The 15,984-nt window shown below is 35.2% G+C and overlaps 1 pseudogene; it reads left to right on the top strand.

Moving 5' to 3' along the window:
- The window catches only part of LOC113103922 (angiopoietin-1-like), a 32,668-nt pseudogene extending 16,990 nt beyond the window's left edge, over positions 1-15,678 (top strand).
- The last annotated feature ends 306 nt before the right edge of the window (positions 15,679-15,984 follow it).

The following is a 15,984-nucleotide window of genomic DNA, read 5'->3' as shown; positions in this document are numbered from 1 at the left end:
GTTGATGTTGTTGTGAACTTATGACTTTCTTTTTTTCCTGATGGAAAAGTTTTGCTTTTCAATACAGTGAACATGGGTTGGGAAATTGCCTGTCAGACTCCAAAAACATAAACAAATGCACGTTAAAAACATTATAAGTGGTCCATGAGACTCATATCGTATTTCATGTCAACTTCAGTTAATTTATCTTTGTGTGAGACACCAAAATGCATTTTTTGTTTTTATTTTTATTCTAACTAGTTGTTCACTAAAAATTTGGCTTGATATCTATGGTCCTATTCTTGTACATAAAAAAAAATCAGCTTGAACATTCTGCTAAACATTTGCTTTTGTGTTGAATGGAAGAAAGTAAGTCATTTGGGTAAAAAAAAAGTTTATTAGAAAGTCTCTTACTCTTACCAAAGCTGTCTTTGTTTGTAATATTATGAAATATTGGTTATATTTATATAAAATAGTTTTCTGTTTAAGTATATAATAAAATGTGATTTTTTTTTCAGGTGCTGGCAAAGCTGAATTTTCAGCAATCAGCTGTCTTCAGTGTCACAAAATCTTTCAGAAATCATTATTTTTTTTTGTGGAAACTGATTTTAGGATTCTTTGATGAATAGAAAGTAAAAAACAAAAATAAAACAACAAAAAAACAAATTTAACACTTAGATCACTTTTTTTGTGATCCTTGCTGAGAAAAAACATTTGAACAGTAGTATACAGTATCTTCATTTTTACCGTAAGTCTCTTCTAACTCTTTGAGCTTTAGGAGATTATATTAAATTGCAAGGAGCAAGAATGTGGCTTTCACATTGCAAGAGAGAACAGGCTATATATTTATCTGTGAATGTTTCACATGGTGTGCTTGAGTGTGTGTGTTTGTGTGTGTGGGAGAGAGAGAGAGACAGTATGTTCCTTGAAGGAGAGTTTGTGATTGAATGAACGTCTGTAAACTAACCCTGGGGACTAAGGTTGTAAAGGTTAACTGTGAGCTCGGCTTTAGCTATTACATCACAACATCTGCCTAACACTCCAACTGCATTATATAACTTGCTGCTACACAAGATCATATAGACCCTCCGCAAAACCAAGCTGGTGTATAGGTGACTGCTGAGTAAATTCCAGCTTTGCAATAACTTGGTCTTAAATCACAATCTGAGTGTGCTGCTAACCTAATTACAGATGCAGTAGTAATGGATGCTAATTTACAGAAGCAGCAATTATTCTTCCCAGTAGCTACAAGCATCAGAGGGTCTTGCTGTACCACTCCGAACAAGACAGAAGAAATAAACCAGGTTTAGCCCAGGGTTCCCCTGTGAGACCTCACTTGACCAGGTTGAGCTTAACCCCAAGTGCTGTGATACATCACACCACTTTACCTTGTACTAACAATGCAATATATATTGGCGCCATATGAGCTAGCGGACAACATTACAATTTTTGTACATTTATCGGCCAAAATTGAATATTTAATGTTCATTTCCAATGTTGTTATATTTAAAATAACCTTTCCATCACCTAACTCTCATTTATACTGTACATTGTGAAATACTGTGATGTGAAATATTAAATGGCACAACTGTTTTTAGCATTAATCATAATGATAAATGTTCCTATGGCCCCAAATCAGTATGTTAGAATGATTTAAGAAGGATCATGTGACACAAATTCAGCTTTGCCATAACAGGAATAAATTGTGTGTGTGTGTGTGTGTGCGTGTGTGTGTGTGTGTGTGTGTATATATATATATATATATATATATATATATATATATATATATATATATATATATATATATATATACATATATATGATTATATGGTAATGTTGTTTTAAAGCCTCAGTCCTCTCTGTGTTGTTGAATGTTTTACAGAGAAAAACTCATTTCGACAGAAATTTTTCTACAAATGTATTGTCTTTCAAGATACTTGAGTCTACAATTTATCATTTCTGTTGCATTAAACATAGATATTATTGCAGTTTATTGTTTATTTAAACAGATTGTTTTAGCATTAACAGTCTCAAAGCATTGCCTTGACCCCTCATAAACTTCCATAAAGCATTTTGGACAGAAACAGGGTTGATCGTGCCACTACAGCTGTAAGAGAGCAGATGTTGGCGTCATGGCACCAGCCGTAGTCATTATCACTGACCTCAGTGTTCATCATGTGACCCGACCTGTAATTTACAGACCCCTAAATGTTTATAGTCCTGTGTCAGCTAGCAGTTGAGATATATTCTGTTCTGTTGGGTGATTTTCTTCAGCACACAGATGGGTGATTTAGTAGCTCTTTAAGCAAGTCGGGTGTTATGGCTCTCTAAAACCTCTAATTCACCTCCAAAGATTGAATTATGTGTATTTTTTATGATTCTAAGAAGGAATGTTTCCTTTTTTCTGAAGGACTTTGTGAAACCCATTTTCTTTTTCTTTTTATTTTTTTCTTTTGATTTTGCAGGTATATTAAATATTAAAATATGATATTAAATATAACAATTATCCAAAATAGTTTAACCCTCTATGGTTATGGTACATGTTAACTGGATATTTTTTTTCTATATATAGACTGTATATATATACATTTCTTTAAGTGGATTTAATAACAAACATAGATTTTTATTTTATTTATTTCTTTCAGAAAAAAAGATTTTTTTTATTTTTTATTAAATACTACGTTTGTTTACAGGAGCAAAGGAAGCAAAGTTTTCTTTTGTTTAACGAAGGAAAACCAGTCTCCTTTTGGCTTATATCAAAATCCTCTTACATTTTTCTTTACAAATCCTCATTTTGTACTTATAATTTGTAACTGTTGTTTTGCTCTCTGCTCTGCACTGGAGCTTACGCTACATCTTCCACCAGAACTATTCTATTGTTCTATTGTGAACGCGCATAAGACAGTTAAACAGGATTTATACTTTCGACTGGCTCCATTCCGCGAGCCTCCACTTACTGTGCATGCACTTTCCCAAATGGACAAGGCTTTTTTACTTGTCGCGTTTGCCATTGTACTATTCTTTGAAACGACAGGGGGCAACAAGGAGTAATTGTCCTCTTAAACCATTGGGAATAACATGTGAGAAGAATTAATTTGCCGGTACAATAATTCTCACGTGATGAATCAGTTAATGAATTAATAGTTTCTTTATGTAAAAGCTGATTGAAACAATCTTGAACTACTGGCTTTATTTTGCATTGAACACAAGACAACTGTAAACAAATATTGCATAAATATTATCTAAATAAAAAGCCTTGGACAAAGTGTACAAAACAACTATGCATTGAATTACATCAAAGCATCAAAAAGCACCTGATGGAATTTGAACTTTACATCAAACTGCTTTTGTTTTCACACAAATGCAAGCACAGATGTGCATGTTTGGCTAGAATCGCCATGAACTTGTGTATCTTCGGATGCGGAGCTGCGCGGAAAGTAAAAAAAAATGGCATCCACACCGCCATGTGAAATGAGTTTTCGTGCACTCAAAGAGAACTTCCGCTGACACAGTGCATCCAAGAGAACTCGAGTTGAGTATAAATCAGCCTTTAGTGGAAGATAGAGATTACTGTTAATATAGTTTTAAATATGGATATTTTTCTTACAAAAATGCAGTGGTTTGCTTCAGGAGGTCTTTATTAACCCCCTGAGCCATGTGGGACACTTTTTAAGATGGATGAAGCAGTTTATCGGACTTCTATTTGACTATTGAATAATACCACTCATTCACTGCCATTATAAAGCTTGGAAGAGCCAGGACATTAAATACAACTCTGACTGTATTTATCTGAAAGATTAAAGTTATACACACCTAGGATGGCTTACGGGTGAGTAAATCATGGGGTATTTTTAATTTTTGAGTGAACTATCCCTTTAAATTTGAGCCTTTTAAACATCACTCAGTAGAGCTGCCCCGTTCACCTTCTCACATCAGTGCACTTTGCAAATAAACACAATCTGCAAGTCAAGCAGCAAACTTTGCCAGCTTTAAACAGCATAGTGATATCGATATAGACGTGACTTTTCTCAGGTCAGATTTTTGAGTGCTGATATGGCTGACCTTGACTCATTTGGCATGACCCTCTGCTGGTGGGCAGCTGTGAGATGTAAGCCAATCCCCCAGGTGCAATAAGTTCGCTGGGGTTCTACAAGGTGATCGTATTCTGTTCAATCAAACTCCCACATGTGTGAATGTGTCTTTGAGACAAAGTGCAGGTGACATATCACATTTTATCTCCAGTAGATGTAGTGCTTTTTTATTATTATTATTTATCTTTAGCTCAAAATAGATTCATTTTAATCATTCAATTTAATTTTAGTCATTACCAACACTAGTATGCTTTTATATGACTCGAGCCAATTGAAAACCAGAAATTATTTCTCTTTCTATACCTCATCTGTTGTCTTTGGGTAAGGCACGTTTATTTGTGAATGGAAGAGGGAAATAATCAAACTAACCCACTAAAGCCCTTTCCTGCTTCCTCTGATATTTTTTACACAGAATTTCTGTTTGTGTAATCTTCATTCTCCTTCCCTTGTTTCATGAAGGGCACCTGCTAGTTTAATGCATGACACAAGTGAAATTCCCTCAGAAAGTCAAAGCAACATTTCCAAAAATTTTCTTTCTGAGAATACTTTTATTAAAAATGAGTCCCTCAGGGATGTGTTTTAGGTCCACTTTTGTTTCTTTTATATATTAATGATATGCAAGCAGTTTGTGATTGTAATTATTTTTTATATGCTGATGATTCTGCTTTATTCATTTCAGATCAGGATGTTGGTAGGATGCATGTCTATTTAGGTAAGGAGCTTTGTAAGGCAAGAGACTGGCTCTCTGAAAACAAACTGAGTTTGCATTTAGGTAAGGTTTTTTGTCTTTCAAGGTTGGGGATTGCTAAATATCAAATAGAATTTATGTTAATTATCTTGGATGTGTCCTTGACAATGATTTAAGTGGTGTAGGTATGATAATGAAAGTTCTGGGTAATGTTAATGCTAGAACACATTTTCAAAGTTTTCTTGATAAACAATATAAATGTACTTGCATCATGTTTAGTGTCATGTCATTTTGAATATGCTTGTTTTTCTTGTTTGTCTGATCTGTCTTGTGGTTGGTTGGATAATTGGATAACATTGTTTCAGTGTCCAAACTTCCACTGCCTCTTAAACTGGATTAGTGTCAAACACTTTATCCACGGAGAAAGCTAAATGGAAGACACAGACCCCGATTGCAAACCTTAATGTCATTTTAGAGACATAGTTCAAATGTCTCGGCTACACTACTGATTGAATTGTAGCTAAAATGTGTCTAATGCCTGCAGTGTTATAGGTCTTTTATATTCTTTCCAATCAATTCCATCAAGCTTTGGCTGTATATTGTAAAGAGACACTTTTATCTGTATAACTTGCTTCACGATCACCTGTTACACACTGAAGTAATCGAAACAATGACATTCGCTTTATAATCACTTCCAAGAAGGAATATTAGTCTGCAATCTTAATTCTACATGACAGTTTGCTAGTGGCTAAAGCAGTAAGAGGTTGAATTTTGTGTTTCTGACTGTGTTCACAGCTGTTTGGCATACATGTTGGCAAGTGAAGAGAGAGCTTTCCACAAGCTTTCATTTGGTTTCTCCTTTTTTGTTTTTCATATTCTAATATTTATATCACAATGACATCATATCTCAATCCCAACTTTTCACTGAAATGCCATTGAAACCCATAAAAACACACCATGGTGACAATCAGGTCCTTGAACTGCAATTGAACAGGACAAGCGGTCTGAATAGTCATGGAGTCCTGTTAAAATTTGGCTCCCTGTAGGTCTGCTCTCTTCAATGGATTCATATGGGATCATTCATGATGTAATAAGTGGAGCAACATGGCCCACTGGAATCATGGAAAAATGGAGTAGTTGTCACTGTCGATTTTGCTGAAGTGTCTTGCAGCCAGATATTTTCTGTCACACATCAGGGTGTATAGATTTCACTTGGTGACGAGTCCTGATGTACATGAGAACCAGTTGCACCTCACAGCTTGAACAAGTTGAAGAGTGAAGCAAAATGTACAGTTTTGCATAAGGATGAACTGATACTGAAATTCTTGTTTATAATATGCAGAAAAAATTGTCATGAAAGATTGATAAAATTTTTAGTATATTTTAGATTTAGTTTTTACAATTATATATTTATATAAAGAAAACATTTAATATACAGAATATATAATTTTTATTGGTATTTTTAACACTTTATTGTTACTAAATTATTAAACAGTAACAGTAAATGTTAAGTTAAAAGCACTAATAATTTAATAAGATTGTTAAATGTAAATGTTTTTATAAAATCAATGAAATTTATATTATATATACTTATTAATAAAACACACAATAAAAAGTACATTTAATTGTGCTATTATAAGTTTTTTCAAAGAATAACTTTCATTGAGGTTTGGAAAATGAGGGTGAGTGACGAACACAGATAATAATTTCTAATCATCTCTAAAGACCTCAGTGTCAGTGTGCATCTTTTGAGGTTTAATCAACAGAAGTCGTCTTTGTGTTTCTAAAGCTTGTTCTGGGCTTGTCATCTCTCCAGCTAGAAGATTAGAATAAAAGCCTTCATGATAAACCCAAGCGTATCCTGTAGCTAGATATCTACATCTCTTCCTCTCTGAACAAACGACCTACATCTGCTTCCACCTACTTTTAAGACTGACTCTTCTAGAATTTGTGTTACTCCACTTTTCAAGTTCATTTAAAACTGAGCTGCTGCAGGTCATCATGAAGAGACTTAGATAAGAAATTGCTTTAAAATGGAGCCAACATGGAAATATCCTTTCTTTAAAGAGTCACAGTGTGTTTATTTTATTTTTACTTTTTTGAAGGAAGTCATAACTGTAATGGGTTTGATTACCCCTGTGTCCTTGTGCTGAAATGGTGTCTCCTTTCATTTTATTGGCCTCCTAAAAAAGTTTGTCAAACTCTCTGTGTGCTCTGGGTGTTAAAGTGTCTTTAGTACTGTTAGAGTTGTCAAGTTAAGGGTGTTTTACCTCTGAACAGATTTTACAGCCACTGGAGTGTGGATTATTTCAGGCTTTAGAGGTCACGTTGACATCTGAGCTTGTTTCTCCTCCTTTTTCAACTTTAGTTTTTTTGGGGCATTTTAAATGACCATTTTAAATTCTCTGAATATTTTTGTTACTTATAGATTTCTTTAAAATTAAAGCAAGACTGATTATTTTGCTAAATGGTGCAAATCCATCTAACGCGGAAGGTTCTCAGAACTTTAGCTAATGTTGTGGCAAGGTTTTCTCAAAGGTCTGAACAAATGTTCTTGTTAAAAGAATGTTCATTCAAAATCATATTGTTTTTAATAATGTTTTAAAAGTGTTAGGACAAAAACGTTATTTGTACATCATTCTTAGAACTAATGTTTGTTGAATGATAAAATGGAACACTCATTTAACATTCATATAACTAAGAAATAAAGTATTTAAAAAAAAAAATCAAAAACTGGACATTTTGAACTTTCAGAAATAACGTTTTCATAACTTTAGCAAAGCATTCTTAGAACATATTTTTGTTGACTGAAAAAAAAAAGACATTCATAGACATGCCTTAAGCACGCTGATTTCCATGGATATTTTTAAACATGGTATTTTTGCTTGTCACCACAGATCGAGAACTACATTAAAGACAATATGAAGACAGAGATAGTGCAGTTACAACAAAGTGCTGTTCACAACCACACGGCGGCCATGTTAGAGATGGGCACCAGTCTTCTCTCCCAAACAGCTGAGCAGACACGCAAGCTAACCGATGTCGAGACACAGGTATGTTCCTCCCAGGATCCATTTCATGCCCCATTAAGCGAACAAACTTTTTTTTTCTCTGTATCCCTTTAATACGGCTCAAATACAGCCAAAAAAAGCACTAGTGCTGCATTAGACATCCAGTCTCTTTTTAAGTATCATGCTAATGTTTTTGTTGCTGAATCTCTTTATGACTTGTGTGCCTCAATGACACAGAGGGCTACAGTAAAGTTGTGTTTTGCTAATTTGTCAAATAAACGGTTGAGGTTGAGAATAACTGTTCCTAAGTGCTACCGTATGGTATCGCGGTGTGGCGGTTCTGTTTATGACTTCTCCTGAGGTGCCACTCATTTAGTATTAACTTTATGGTTTTAAGGTCTGTGTTTTCGTGGAAGGATTACAGTATTTTTATTGGAATGTTATTGTTTGCAGGTTTTAAATCAGACATCAAGGCTGGAAATTCAGCTGCTGGAGAATTCACTATCCACCAACAAGCTGGAGAAACAACTTATGATACAGATAAATGAAATCAACAAGATCCATGACAAGAATGGGTAAACCTCCCACTCTGACATAACTTCTCACACACAAATATACAATAGTGAAATATATAAAATTGTATATATAAGGGGTTGGATAAAATATTTATTTTATTTATATATAAAAATACTTCCATAAATGTATTTTAAAGTGTATAATTATCCATAGTATTAAGTTTTAACTTGTTACTCTCCAACACTGCACAAAAGAAAAAAAAATGTGAGCCACAAAAAAATAAAACATTTCAGAGTTACAGTAGTGACCCTGCTTAAGCCGTGTTGCTGTTTAATCTGCCAGTACAGATGTTCTGGCACTCGCTTGTAATTTTTAGGACATTTTTATGCCAGAACCACAATACAGATCATTACACAAAATGATTTTTAATTCTTGACAACACAAGCTCTCAGCCATTAGCCCGGTCCCATATGGTGCAATGCAACAGAACCTGCCAAGATATGAGTGATGTCCCCTGACCCGCTGTTAAACTTTTGTCTTCTGTGAAGATGAATTTTGCAATGCAAAGCTTTAGGAACACTTTCCAATTTTCTATGTATTGATTGTTCTGATGGGACATGCATGTTACTGTCAAAACGATGGTTTGACTCCCAGTGATCTTTCTGCTTTGAGCCCAGCTGTGGCTGAAAGCACACAAGCATTTATATTCCTCTGTGTGTTTATCTAAATCTAAAAATGTGTCTATATCTATTATTAATTCAAGGGTTTTATATAGTTATTGCTGTAACAGTTCTATTTTGGCTGAAAATATTGTGACCGAAATGTATTAGTTTGTGGCCTGATTTGACCCATACTTGAAGGAACACTGCCTTAAATTGTTACAATTCCCATCGTTTTTACTTTTAGCCTTTCTTTTCTTCTTCTTTTTTCTACTATGGCTCTCCATAATTTTTGCTCAGGTTTCTGGAGGTAAAAATGCAGGAGATGGAGGACAGGCACAGAGAGGAGTTGGAGGCTCTGCGGGAGGAGAAGAGCAGTCTACAGACGCTGGTGAGCAGGCAGAGCTCAGTGATCCGGGAGCTGGAGGATCAGCTGAGTCGAGCGACCGGTAACAGCAGCGCTCTGCAGAGACAACAGCAGGACCTCATGGATACCGTACGCAACCTGCTCAGCCTGTGTGCGAAGGATGGAGGAACAGCATGTAAGCACAGATCAGATTTTTCTTTTTACACAGATTTATTCAGGGAAAGTATTTTCCTAAGGTATGCATATATATATCATTTTGAAACTTATTTATTTACTTCTATGAAAACATTTATTTATTCCTTGAAAGATGTCCTTTTTTTGTGTTTTTGCTTTTTCTGGTCATGTGTATCACCAAGCACGCCAGAAAAAAATATAATAAAATTGTTGCATTGCATGCAGAACATGTCAAACAGGCAGTGAAACAAAACTAATTTTATACAAAAATAGCTTGTTATCAATGAGAAAAGCTTCTTCCTGGCAGGTGTGAAATGTGTTGTTTTCGGTGCTGTGAACCTCAACGGATCCAGCTTATCACGCTTCAGCACACTGCCTCTGGTTAACAGTTGACTGAAATGTCAAACAGCCCCTGATTGAGCTACAAGGCAGACTTAAACACAGCCCCAGCGCAGTGACCTGGGTTTGGCGATTTCCCGCTAACCCTCATGGTTGCTTTCACACCAGCAGGAGTCAGTGTAGTGAACTCATTACCTCGTTTGCCCCCCGCTGCAACCCCAGCGTGGCCTCTTGGCCCCATGTCTATCCAACGTCTGCCCCACATCTCTGTGGTCACAGAAAATTTATTTTAAATGTCTGATATGGGACTGCGCAGGTCATGGAGTCGATTCAAGCTCCTGAGCTTCCGTCTCACTGTGAGGGCGCCAAAATCTCTCTACTCTACCTTCAACTCTATTTCCTGTTGCAGGCTTTATTTCTTTTGGGTTTTGAATAGCCCTCAAATTGAAAAGGTTTCATTTCACGCTGTAAAAATCTGACAGTTTTGTTTATTAAAGCCATGCTGTTTACCAGCAAACAAATACAAGCTATAAGCTAGTAAATTTCATTAAAAAATGAAAACCTCTCACATTCATGTCTTTTGAAACCTATATGACCTGTTTTCTCCCTTCTTTGAAATACACAAGTACAGTAGTTATTAATAAGACTGTATTCATGCAAGCTTATTTTTTCCATTCATTGGAAGTGAACAGTGACCAGAGGCAAGACAAGATTGTCAGTGAATATTTAGTTAAATTTCAGTATCACATGGATATTGAAGAATTGAAATATGGAGAATTCAGACATTCCGACATGTTCCATTTAAGAACAGAAGTCATATGACTGTAGAACAACATGAGGGAATATTGTTACCAAATTCCGTTTCATTTACCATTTAAAAGTTTTGGGTCATTAAGATTTTTCAATGTTTTTGAAAGAGGTCTTTTATGCTCAACAAGGCCTTTGAATAAAAAAAGAAAGAACATTTGTATATATTTGAAATTCAAATATTTTGTAACATTGTAAATGTCTATACAATGTAACTTTTTATAAACTTTTTATCAATGCAAATTTATTTTTTTCATTGAAAACAATCTCACCGACCACAAACGTTTGGGTTTGTGTAAATATATGGTTGACATCTACTGATCTGTTCTAGTTTAATTATTTGTTGAACGTAGTCATTGCTTTGGAGGGTTCCACACTTGTAAATTTAAGTTATGAAATAAATGCTTATTTATTTTTTATGATCTTCAAGTACCCAGGAAGAGAACACACACAGGAAAGAATCTCAGCACATGTGGGAGCACCCTGCAGCTTCTTGGATTTAGACATTCCCATTTGTACATCAGCCAGTCACACTAAATGAAACCATTTTCGATTCCAGCTTGGTTTTGATCTGTGCCTGGACGTAAAAGCTAAATAAAATCTCACAGTTGTTTTCATTTAGTGGGTCAATTCATTGTAAAAAATACAGTTTAGGTTCAAAACTGTGGTTTGGCTTAATGTTAACATGGGACGAATAACATGATTTCTAACAAGCAAGTATAATAGAGCACAATTGCTAAACAAATTATGATAAATGGAGATTTTAAAAAGCCCTTTGTTGCACCGTCCAGTTCCAAAGTGATGCAAAAGTAATTTTTCTGGCCTCTGGCTGAATTCAGCAAACTTAATGACTCCTGTGGAAGGACCAGTCAATATAGGTGGCAATGAAGAAATCATGACTCCACTTAATTTGTAAAACAATGTTCTAGCAAAGTTCTAAACTCTGAAAAAAGTGAGAGTGAGCACTGTTTATCATGTTGCTTTTCTCATTCAAACAAGAATATGACATTGTTTCGTGTGCTCAACTTTTATGTAACTAAATATTTGAACTTCTCTACAAGTTAACTAGCACAGTTTACCTCACCATGAGCGTCAGTAGAAGAAATGTGATGGTTTCAAAATATACAGCATCTTTGATGTTGCTAGATTGCTAGAGTTCATAAATGTTCATAAGCTGTTATTTGTAAAAAGTATTATTGGATATTATTTGAAGCAGGATTAAAAATATAACATGAGCATAGCTTGCATCATTACATTGAATTATTAAATTAAAATAGTGAAGTATTATTATCTGTCTCCAAATTAAGTTTTCTAGGAACAGGCTATGACTCAGTTCTGCATGTAAATATAAAAAGGTAATATGTCAAAATATGATTTTTGGTTTTAGGCACACTTTGTGGCTAAAATGGTTTATTGCTTAGGGATTTTTTTTTTTTTTAATACTCAAATATCACAATCCTGCTAGCTCAGCTGGGGCTCATCATTTTCATGATGGGTCTCTCAGTCCATTTGAAAGAATCAGACTTTGTTGTTTCAGTTGTTTATATAAAGATGTTTTGCAGTAGTTTGAGTTTAGACTTCGCCCAACACATCGCACTGGGATTTTCAGTTCTTGCTTATTTTAAACTTTATTTTGTGTCTGCAAGCGTGTGGAGAATTCTGATTTATAAAATCACTCTACTTGGATGTTCTTTTCACATAAACTTGTTCCAAACTAAAGTCCCAACTAAACTGCTGAGAATTCAAAAGTAAATAATTATTGTGATATAATTAGTTTGAGCCAGGACACAAGCTGTTTAATAGCTCAATTTACCACAGTTTAGCTAAGATTTACAGGTAAATATTTTCCTGGTCATTGAGATGTCAAAGATCATAGTGAGTTGTTGCCAACAGTTAGGACCAAACTCCAAATCAACATAAGAGAAACTTACACATTTTAAAATATGTTGTAACTTTTTACAATAACTTTGATGGTTTTATTTTATTTTATTTTTTTGAATTTGCGAGAAGCACTAGGATTTTATTCATTCATTCATTCATTCATTCATTCGTTCATTTGTTCGTTCATTCGTTCGTTCATTCGTTCATTTATCTAAAGTGACTTCCATTGCATTTATGATGCACACTTTTATTTCAGGGTTTGACAGAACAGAACCAATGACTTTTACATTTCTAGTGTCATACTCTTCCGTTTAAACTACAGGAAGGCTATTTTATTATATTTTTTTATTATATTTTATTTTACTATTTTTAATCATATTGCCTTTTGCTATATGTGCAATCATGAGCATCATGCTATTTGATTATTTAATCAAGTTTATACATGTTTTCCTTATATTTGTATTTGCATAAGAAGTAAGACACATAAGGCTTTATTTTCTTTCATCAACATCGCATTTTGTCTTTCCTCGAACTGAACTTGTCTGTTGCTCTGCTCTGTCGGATTTTAAGCTCCTGGTAAAAAGCGGTAAATTGTCGTCGTCTGACACAGCTGGGTTCTTGTTGTGTTAGACGCCGCAGTGCGAGTTTCCCTCTGTCAACCTGTCACAGCGGGAGAATCCTTGTCGCTGACACTCAATCCTTTACCGAAGCGTTTGGAATAATATCCCTGAATGAAGGGTTGTCCGCCCAAGCCCTTCGTCCTGCAACAGGGATCAAAGTTCTGCCTAAACATCCCTGACATGTCTCTCTTAGCAGTGACATCTCCTCTTCTTAAACAGTCCCAACAGAAACAACAATAGTGTGAAAACTGAGATGCCGTCTTAAGCGGTTAAAGAAAAAAAGAGAGGGAATCGGAAGGAATTCCATCTATATAACTAGGACACAGTGGGTAAATATAAACCACTTGTTATAACAGGAACTTGAAATTTATAGCTTGTAGTATTTCGTCCGCAGACTGATGCTTGGTTTCAAAATATTGGCAGCGTAATTGTCTGCAGATGGAAAGAGATGCAGCTGTTGGCATGGAGAGGTCTGTCAGAGCCGAGCCGCTCCTCTCTGAGAGCCGGAGATCCACACTTTGATTAAAAGACCTTCACACTTAGAAATATGTCAGTCACTGGAGAAGATCATGTTGATAATGCAAGAAGTCTAGCCAGATTTGAAATACTGCATGAAAACTGATACAGTATTTTGAATTTGCCGTGACTATATGTATATTATTTATTCCATTAACTCAGGATGTGATTTATTCCACAGCGTGCAGTATCTTTCAACATTATTAGTTCTGATATTGCACAGCAGTGTCTTTTTCTGCTGTGCTTACATATTTGAAATGGGTTTGTAACATTAAGCAGATTTATACACATCCCTCCATGTAGGCCTGCTGAAAGAAGTTAAAGAAATAAATACTGTATACTCATTGTCAATCACAATTAAGCATTATAAATAATCCTCTTCAATACATATGTTTAAGATTCCTTTTTTGGAGCTCTTTCTGGTCCAGGTCCAGAGAATTCAACTTTAAAACCTCTTTTATTAAATTCAAGGAGGTTGATGTAAATTCTGTTGGATTATTAAACTGTCGCACAGCCCAGCGCATCTCGACAAATAGCTGTCACCTGCAGGATTTGAGGGTTTTGTTAAAATATCATTAGGCTGTTTTGTCTACATTATTGCTGTCTTGTTGAAATGGAAGTCACAATGTTGACATGTTCTGTTTGGCCAAATACGAAGCTCGGTCATGCTGTGTAGAACAGTGAGTGGAAAATGTTTTATTTATTTAAAGGGGGCAGATCCACAGACGTTTTCTGAATAATGCGTACCAATATAAACAGCTCCATTTATTATTTCACTGCTCGTTTATGTTTTTGCGATTTCTAACATGGCTTTCTTTGTGTATTTAGTGGTGCCAAACAGCACAAAGCAAGCTGATGAGGAGAGGAAATACCGGGACTGTGCCGACCTCTACCAGCTGGTTTCCAGAAAAATGGAGTTTACACTATCAAACATTTAGCCCACAAGAGACTAAAAAGGTTGGAATTTTGATTTCAGATCAGCTATCCTGGAATAGTACAATGTCAACGCAATGGCACAATCTGAGAAGTTTCAGGGTCAAGATTTTTCAGTAATCATAAAGTGACCCAAATGATACCTTAAAGTCACAGAAAAGACAACACAGAATTATCATATATATATATATAATTTCATTTTTATGTATTTTTAATGTTATTTTATTTTTGCCCTTTTAAATTTTTACAGCTTTTTTTATTAGAAGTAAGAAGAAAATAATTTGGAACATTGGCTGCATGTATTTATTTATTTGCACTATTTGTTTTACTGCTTTATTGTTTTATTATTTTAATTATTTTCATTTTCATTTAGCATTGTTTACTTCCTATCAGAACAGACCTACAGACCATTTTTGATTTTTGATTTGCTGTCCAATTGAGAACTACAGAATATTTCTGTTTAACATCAGGAAGCATTTAGAGGTTATTAAAGAATAGTTCAACAATTGTTATACAAATGCAAGTCATACAAAGTGCGCATTATCATGAATGTGTTTGAAAAAGGCTGCATCCATGAATGTACAAATCTGTCTCTGAATTTCTGGTTTTGGTGTTGCTCCAGCCACCGATACTGGATTAATTGCATCCAGGTTGGTGTGTGTGTGTGTTCAGCTGGGTGTGTAAGAGGTGACACCACTGCTTTCTACTGAATATGCTAGATTATAGCCAGGTGTCCCTGTGTGCCACAGCTTTGATCTTAGGCCTGCTACTCGACCTCTCCACTAATCATGTTTGGAGAGGTCACTAAGCTAATAGAGGTATCTGTTATTGATACAAGGATAGACAGATCCATAAGGTCAAGATAAATTGTCTGAGGTATTTATGTCATTTATGTATATATATAATTTTTTTTGTTTTTTTTTTGTTTGTTTTTTCTGTGTGTGATGTGAATGTCTGTCTCCAAACAGGTGTACTGCAACATGGAGTCTGCGGGGGGAGGCTGGACCGTGATCCAAAGACGTGAAGATGGCAGCGTGGACTTCCAGAGAACATGGAAAGAATATAAAATGGTAAGTAGCCAGGTTTCTTCCCACTAACCTCTGTTTCACTCTCTCTGTAACAGTGGACATGATCTTCGTCTTTCTCATTTAAGCAATGCATATGGGGGATATATCTTCTCTGTTCATCTGTTTTTGATTTAGACTCAAAAGAGTGAAGAATAACCATGAAACCCATAGATTAGGAAACAGATGAGTCAAATGAGATGATGGGATTCTCCCTGAGCTTAGGAATGATAGTTTGCATGTAAGCAGTGTTATTCTTTATTGAAAAAACAAAAACAATAGAGTATATACAAAAGCATAGCGAAGGGTGGGGAAATCAGTGCTGGCTTTGTTGTTTCA

The sequence above is a fragment of the Carassius auratus genome, unplaced genomic scaffold, assembly GCF_003368295.1.
Source record: "Carassius auratus strain Wakin unplaced genomic scaffold, ASM336829v1 scaf_tig00217873, whole genome shotgun sequence".
Classification (NCBI taxonomy): domain Eukaryota; kingdom Metazoa; phylum Chordata; class Actinopteri; order Cypriniformes; family Cyprinidae; genus Carassius; species Carassius auratus.
This window is presented reverse-complemented; position numbering and strand designations above follow the sequence as displayed.